This window comes from Triticum aestivum, chromosome 1D (assembly GCF_018294505.1).
Source record: "Triticum aestivum cultivar Chinese Spring chromosome 1D, IWGSC CS RefSeq v2.1, whole genome shotgun sequence".
In the NCBI taxonomy this organism is placed as follows: domain Eukaryota; kingdom Viridiplantae; phylum Streptophyta; class Magnoliopsida; order Poales; family Poaceae; genus Triticum; species Triticum aestivum.
In genome coordinates, this window is record NC_057796.1 from 385,565,468 (window position 1) to 385,573,732 (window position 8,265).

Sequence of the window (8,265 nt, forward strand, 5' to 3'; positions counted from 1 at the left end):
AAATCCCGCCTCAGTAAAAACAGCGATAACAGCGCAAGAAAGAATAATACCCCGGTCGACTCCAAAGGAAGTGACAACCACATGGACCCAGCGATGGAGCAGGATGAGCCAGTGGATGGCGAACATAGTACGGAGCCGCTGTCCGATCACGACGATGCCGAGGGTAAAAGTCATCAACCTGTCTCCGGAGAGGAGAACAGTCCGGACGACGATGCACACATCATCCCAGAAAGGCACTTGGAATAAGAGAACCTCCATAGAAGGCTCATTGCCACCGCAAGGATCCTGAAGAAGCAGAAGCAAAGGCTTAAGGCCGTGCAGAATACGCTCAATAGCAGATGGAACAAGGTGCTTGACACCGAAGAAAAGTACGGTGACAGTCGCCACACAAAGAGCTATCCAAAGCGCAAACTGCTGCCTGAATTCGACGACGAGGCTTTAGAGCCCATTCAGCCGAAAAATAAAACGGCCGATCAGCTGGACCGACCACCCCGTGGGCGCGATAGGGCGGCTAACGACGTCGCACACAAGTCAGCGCACGATTTACGTGAGGACCCGCATGAAAAAGCCGGTATGGCGAGGTCCATCTACGGATCTAGGAAGCGCGCTCCGGCACAGAATCATGGCCGCCCAAACGACTATACTGACCGAATAACAGCTCGGAATCAAAACCGAACACCACAACCATCAGAAGAATGCCATGACACAACCAAATACAGGGGTGCCGTGCACCCCCTATGCTTCACCGATGAGGTGCTGGATCATGAATTTCCAGAGGGATTCAAACCCATGAACATAGAGGCATACGACGGAACGACGGACCCTGGGGTTTGGATTGAGGACTTTATCCTTCACATTCACATGGCTCGCGGAGATGATCTCCACGCCATCAAATACCTGCCCCTCAAGTTGAAAGGACCAGCTCGGCACTGGCTGAAAAGTCTCCCCGAAAACTCAATTGGAAGTTGGGAAGAGCTTGAGGGTGCTTTTAGGGCTAATTTTCAAGGGACCTATGTCCGTCCTCCAGATGCAGACAATTTAAGTCACAGCCCGAAAGCTTTGGAACAGATTTCTCAAGAAGAAGAATCAAATCGTCGACTGCCCGGATGCTGAAGCCTGAACGGCTTTCAAACACAGTGTTCGGGACGAATGGCTCGCCAGACACCTCGGCCAGGAAAAACTGATGACAATGGCAGCCCTAACAAGCCTTATGACCCGCTTTTGCGCGGGCGAAGACAGTTGGCTGGCCCGTAGCGGCACCAGCGACCCAGGCACATCCGAAGTCAGGGATGGCAACGGGAAACCGCGACGCAATAAAAGCAAGCGTCAAAACAATGAAGACAGCCCAGACAATACGACGGCAAACGCCGGATTCAAGGGCTCTCGACCTGGTCAACGGAAAAAGCCATTTAAAGGCAGCAGAGATGGATCGTCCAGCCTAAACAAGATTCTAGACAGAATATGTCAGATTCATGGCACCTCCGACAAACTTGCAAATCATACGAATAGAGAATGCTGGGTCTTCAAGGAGGCCGGCAAGCTAAATGCCGAACACAAGGGGAGGGAGATACCAAGTGAAGACGAGGACGAGCCTCGCCAGCCGAACACTAGGGAACAGAAAAAATTCCCGCCAGAGGCCAAAACAGTGAACATGATCTACACAATTCACATACCGAAGAGGAGGCGCCAACGTGCACATCGAGACGCATACGCCGTGGCACCCTTCACCCCCAAGTTCAACCCTTGGTCGGCCTGCTCGATCACTTTCGATCGCAGGGATCACCCGACTAATATCCGGCACGGAGGATCGGCTGCCTTGGTGCTAGACCCAATAATTGACGGATACCATCTCACCCGAGTCCTTATGGACGACATCAGTAGTCTTAATCAGATATATCAGGACACCGCAAAATGGGGATAGACCTGACAAGAATCAGCCAAAGCAATAATACCTTTAAAGGAGTAATACCAGGCCCAGAGGCCCGCTGCACGGGCTCTCTAGTGCTAGAGGTTGTATTCGGTTCTCCCGACAACTTCCGACGCGAAGAATTAACCTTCGACATCGCTCCATTCCTAAGCGGCTTTCACGCACTACTCGGAAGAACGGCCTTCGCTCGTTTTAATGCAGTACCGCATTACGCTTATCTTAAGCTTAAGATGCCCGTTCCACGTGGCATCATCGCAGTTAGCGGAAACGCAGAGCGTTCCTTACGTGCGGAGGAATACGTGGCGGCTCTAGCAGCCGAACACTGAACGGCCTCTCCAACCAGAATGAATTATCGGTCGTCAAGACCGCGGACACGGTTAGACGAGTCCGGCGCACCACTAGTTGTAGCATCTCAGATAAACCTGAGATTGGATCGAGGAATATACCCCCATAGGTGGTGCTAGGGGCTTCCCGCATGTAAAAAGGGCTACAGTTTGGCTTGACCCTATTAATACAATAATAGATCTCAGTTTAATGGTTCATTAAGAATAACCAATTTTTCGCACGAAGACTTTCACCTGGGCTTTTCTCTTTTACAGATGATCATCGTGCTACACCCTTCCAGGATACGACACAACGGAGACACATGCGCAGACGTGCAACAGGGCCCCGCTCAAAGGTTTCTTTTTAGATTAAGACCCTGTGTAAACCTTTTTTACTGTCTCTTGTTGCTTCACACCCTCCGGATACTCAACACAACCGAGAGGGATGCTGGCGTTATTGGCATTTTGTCACGTCAGACTAATGCATGTACCTGGAAATTCAGGGCTCATTATCGAGGGCGTTACTCAGCCCAGTATATGTTGTAAAGTCCGAATACCTTAGGGAGTGTTCGGCGTCGCGAGTTTGGCCTTATATGCATCAGCTCCGAATCATGTCTTTGGTCAATAGTTGGGTTTGCCCGGCTCCCGTGTTTTGCTACCTTACATTCCGCTCTATCGGCTAAGGTGGCACCGGGAGAACTGCTGCGATTGTGCCCTGGTTCATCTGGATGAGCACCTCAGTAGAGAAAGCCGAAAACTGACTGTCATGATAAAGCGCGAGACTGGTCAACCACTCGATGACTCAGCGGAATCCTCGCGATTCCTCCGCATTAACAAAGGACCGGTTTCCCGGTCATGTATGTACGCACACCGTATTCGGATGAGCGCGGAAGTACCAGGGGCTGTATAGTAGCCCCACCGTCAAGCTCCTATGGCTAAGTGAAAGTGTTAAAGCTATATAGCCCGATTGCCTTGTTCACCGCGCCATCACCTCCTTAATGGACCAAGATGTTAGATCAAGTGTGAATACGCGCTTTTTTGAACACCCCTGCATTATATGCGTGGGGGCTGAAGCCGACGACTGCAAACTTTCAGGTTATATACATACATAAACGGCCGCACAGGAGGCACCATAATACTTCCAGGCAAAAGTACAAACACAACCTTTCTAATCCAAATAGCATTGTTTTTACAATTGGGGTACATGTCACTCGAACATGATACTCTTCGAGCACTGAGCCTCTATTAAACGAGCGCCTTCTAGGACTTCATCAAAATAGTGCTCGGCCGGGACCTGGCCTACGGCCGGACCCCGGGTTGCAATAGCGATGGCCTCCATCTCTGCCCAGTATGTCTTAACATGGACAAGAGCCATCAGCGCACCCTCTATGCACGCCGACCTCTTTACAGCGTCGATATGCGGCACAACACCAAGGAATCGTTGCACTAAAGCGAAATAACTATTCGACCTTAGTCCCTTTGGACAAAGATGATCGACGACAGACCTCATGGCAAGTCCGGACAACCTATGGAGCTCGGCCCACTCGGCCATTTGTTCAGTTAACAGCAGCGGACGCGTTGGAGCACTAAACTGCGACCAGAACAACCTTTCCACTTCATGATCTCCCTGATCTTTGAAAAACTCAGTCGCATTAGTAGCACTCATTGCCAAATCCGAGTACGCGTCTGCAACACTCCATAATTGATCCAGAGGGGCATACTTCGGATCTCCGAACTTCGTCCGCAACAAAAAGGGCTTCCTAGCCGTGATATCTCCGGCCTGACGGAGCTCCTTCTTCATCGCTCTGATTTTAGAGCGGGTTTCCTTGGCTGCTCCCATGGCTTTCTTCAGGTCAGCCGCTTTCGCTTGGCTTTCCTTTTCAAGAAGCTCATATCGGCCGGCGGCATCTTTCAGCTCAACAACCATCTTGGCTATTTTATCTTCGCTCTGGCGATGAGCAGCCTATTCGGCTCTTAACTCTTCGGCCGCCTTTAGGGCGGCCGCATCACTTCTCCTAGCTTGTTCCTTGGCTCGGGCAAGTTCTGCCCGAAGGGTCTCCACGGCGGCAGCTCCATCTGCAGCCACAACATATTATAGATACTAGCATCATGCTCCTCTTAGTATTCATTGACCGCCCGAAAATACATACCCTGTGCCTCGTCAAGCCGCCTGTTCACAAGCGCGATGTCGGCATCTGCCGCATTAAGCTGCCGCCTCAGTTCGGTAAACTCAGCAGTCCGGCCAACCACCGAACCCTCAGCCGCCTGCACATAAAAGCAGCACGATCATTACCTGGGACTATGATCCTCTGTTTGCCGCCTTTGGACGGCAACCAGAGTCTCAGGGGCTACTATCTGTATAGAGCACACCTAGTGTGTGCGGTACCGTCAAAATACATATATTACTTTGCGTACCTCAAAGCCTCTTAGCAGGCTCGTAAAAGCTTCATGCAACCCACTTTTGGCGGATGAAATCCTCTCAACCACCATACCCATTAAAGTACGATGCGCCTCTGAGATGGCCGCTTGCTCCAGAAGACCCATCAGTGCGTCCGGTTGGGCACCGTACAGCCCCGGACTCTTTTTATTGCTCTCCTTAGGAGCCGAATACTCCGGACTTCGGGTGGCTGAAGGGTTACCTTCTAGCCTTGGCGGATCAGGAGAAATCCTCCGTGACGACACCTCAGGGTCGTCCGCCCCATGAGGCGGGGAGGCAGGGGGAGGCATTTCGCTCTCCATCATCTCTGGAAGAAGATCCCCCGAAGACGAACTCTGTTGAGAAGGGCTACGAGCCGGGCTGCAAGATATATGTCTCGGTTATTGTCCTCGGAGATAAAGCAGGATATATTTACCAAAGTACTCCTGTTCACTTACAGCTCGGTGGAGGTCTGGCCCCCTTGCGGGCACTGTGCGGTAAGGACGCCCTTCGGGGCAGGGCCCCCTGGCGAAGGTTTCTTCCCTCGTTTGGAAACCTCCGTTTCCAAGTCTTCAGAGGCGGTCCTTTTCCTTCCTTGGGGAGATGGGATTCTAGATTCTTCTCCCCGATTATCCTCCTTCACGGAGATACCAATTCCCCCGGTTGGGATGTGTAATGTGTGAAGCCTGCTTTCGTCTTCTTTATTCCTCCCTTTATCTTCCCCTGATGGCATTTGATAAGGTGCGTGCTCAAGCATCCTGGCCAGTACAGGATCCGGTGAGCCTTCGGGAAGGGGGGCCGAACACCTGATCCTCTCCGCCTTTCTTATCCAGTCCTGGCCGAGAGCAATTTTTTCAGAATGATGTTGTGACAAATAAAAAGACAACATGTTCGGCCGCAGAATTACTTACATGGGTATCTAAACGGTTGCAGTTGAGACCCACATCCTCGGTGGTGTCTGGACACTTTATGCGTGATCCGAAAAACAATCCATACATCTCTTCGAGCGTCACGCCGAAGAATTGCTGAATGGTTCGCGGTCCTTCCGGGTTGAACTCCCACATACGGAGAGATCGACATTGGCATGGCAGGACCCAACGAACTAGCATAACTTGCATTACCTTGACAAGACTGACATCCCTCTTGAGGAGATCTCGGATGTGACTTTGCAATGTCAGCACGTCATTAACTGACCCCCAGTCCAGCCCCTTGTTGACCCATGACGCCAGTTGCGGGGGAGGGCCCGAGCGGAAGGCGGGGGCAGCCGCCCACTTTGTACCTCGGGGAGCTGTGATGTAGAACCACTCCCGTTGCCATAAGTTGGACACCTCCGGGAAGGAACCCTTTGGCCATAGAGCATCGACGCCTTTGCTTATTATGGCACCTCCGCATTCTGTGTGTCACCCATCGATCGTTTTCGGCTTCAAATTGAAGGTCTTGAGCCATAAGCCGAAGTGTGGGGTGATGCGGAGGAAGGCCTCACACACGACGATAAACAACGAGATGTGAAGGATGGAATCTGGAGCCAGATCGTGGAAATAGAGCCTGTAATAGAACATAAGCCTTCTAACAAAGGGATCAAGATTAAAGCCTAACCCTCGGAGGAAGTGGGAAACAAATATGACACTCTCGTTGGGTTCGGGAGTGGGGATGACATGCCCTTGAGCAGGCAGCCTGTGCGGGATTTCGGCGGTCAGATACCTGGCTTCCCTTAGCTTCTTGATGTCCTCCTCTGTGACAGAGGAGGCCATCCACCGACCTTGAAGGTTGGATCCGGACATGGTTGAAGGTCCAAAGTGCTTAGCCTGAGCCTTGGGTGTTGGAACTCGAGGTGGGGGAAGACAAGGATCGAGCGTGGGAAGAAAAGGACAGGGCTTGGCCCCCTTTATAAAGAGGGTGAATATCAAGCGTCCTCCGCGTGGCCGTTTGGAACTTGCCTAAAATCGCGGAGTCATACTAACAAGCACGATTGGGTTACCCACACCCATATTGATGAGAATCCCGTGATAAGGGGAACACGATCTCTGCTTCGACAAGACGTGCCAATAAAACCGCCTCGTAACACGTGCAGTGGCAGGCTGGAAAAAATAGTTCGTAATGATCGGACCACGACACGATGTCACGTTATGACAAGTTGTGAGCACATTAGATTTGTGGAATATTATACTCTCTACGGTGGTATGTGGAATTTGTTTTGCAGAGCCGGACACGATCCTTGTGTTCAAAATCTTCTATGGAGTATTCGGAGAAGGAACCCGCCTTGCAATGCCGAAGACAATCTGTGCGCCGGACTCATCGTCATTGAAGCCTGGTTTAGGGGCTACTGAGGGAGTCCTGGATTAGGGGGTCCTCAGACTGCCGGACTATATACTTTGGCCGGACTGTTGGACTATGAAGATACAAGATTGAAGACTTCGTCCCGTGTCCGGGTGGGACTCTCCTTTGCGTGGAAGGCAAGCTTGGCAATTCAGATATGTAGATCTCCTCCCTTGTAACTGACTCTGTGTAACCCTAGCCCCCTCCGGTGTCTATATAAGCCGGACGGTTTAGTCCGTAGGACAACAATCACAATCATAATCATAGGCTAGCTTCTAGGGTTTAGCCTCTACGATCTCGTGGTAGATCAACTCTTGTAATACTCATATCATCAAGATGAATCAAGCAGGAAGTAGGGTATTACCTCCATCGAGAGGGCCCGAACCTGGGTAAACATTGTGTCCCCCGCCTCCTGTTACCATTAGCCTTAGACGCACAGTTCGGGACCCCCTACCCGAGATCCGCTGGTTTTGACACCGACACCCCTTAAGTCGAGGGAAAATCCACAGCGCAGGATTTGTGCATCCCTTCAACGCAAACGGTTGTTTTGGATGAGCCGTGTGCAACCACGTACAAACAATTTGGTAAGATTTGCATCTGTCATATTGGGTATGTTGCCATTTGTCAAACTGGAAAGATTTACATTTGTTAATCTAGTAACGTTGCCATTTGTCAATCCTTGTAACACTGCGATTTGTCAAAATATGCAGCTAGAAATCACTAGCACTATCTATTTTTTGCAACTAAAATTCAGTAATTAAGCATAGATTTCATTCATAGATTAAGCAGTCGTTCTTAATTTATACAAACAGTTCAACTCGACAGCTGAACCAACCAAACTTTTCCCCAATTGTTGCCAACCATGTACTGAAATAGCTAGTTCAACTATATATACTAGCTAATTTTAAGTACGCTGTACAGTTCGACCACACATCTATAGTCAGATGAACTGAACAAAATAGCCCCTAAATACTACTACTACTACCACGGAGGGGCTTTGTGCTACTTCCGGCAACCTCTCCTCCGCCGAGCACGCTCAGTAAGAGGCAGAGGAGGAGGAGGAGCCTACTGACGAGCTGGAGAAATGCAATACGGTGCCTCCCGTAGCTGCACGTTTAGCGATGCTCGCCAGCTCGAACGAACACTGCTGCTCCAGCCGATCCCTCTCGAAGCGGCCGGACCGCTCGTAGATCTCCTGATTCCTCGCCTCTGCGTCGGCGTGTGCTGCGGCCACGGCTACGGTAAGGCTCTTTGTGTGGTCGACAAGGCGCTCCTCCTCCTCC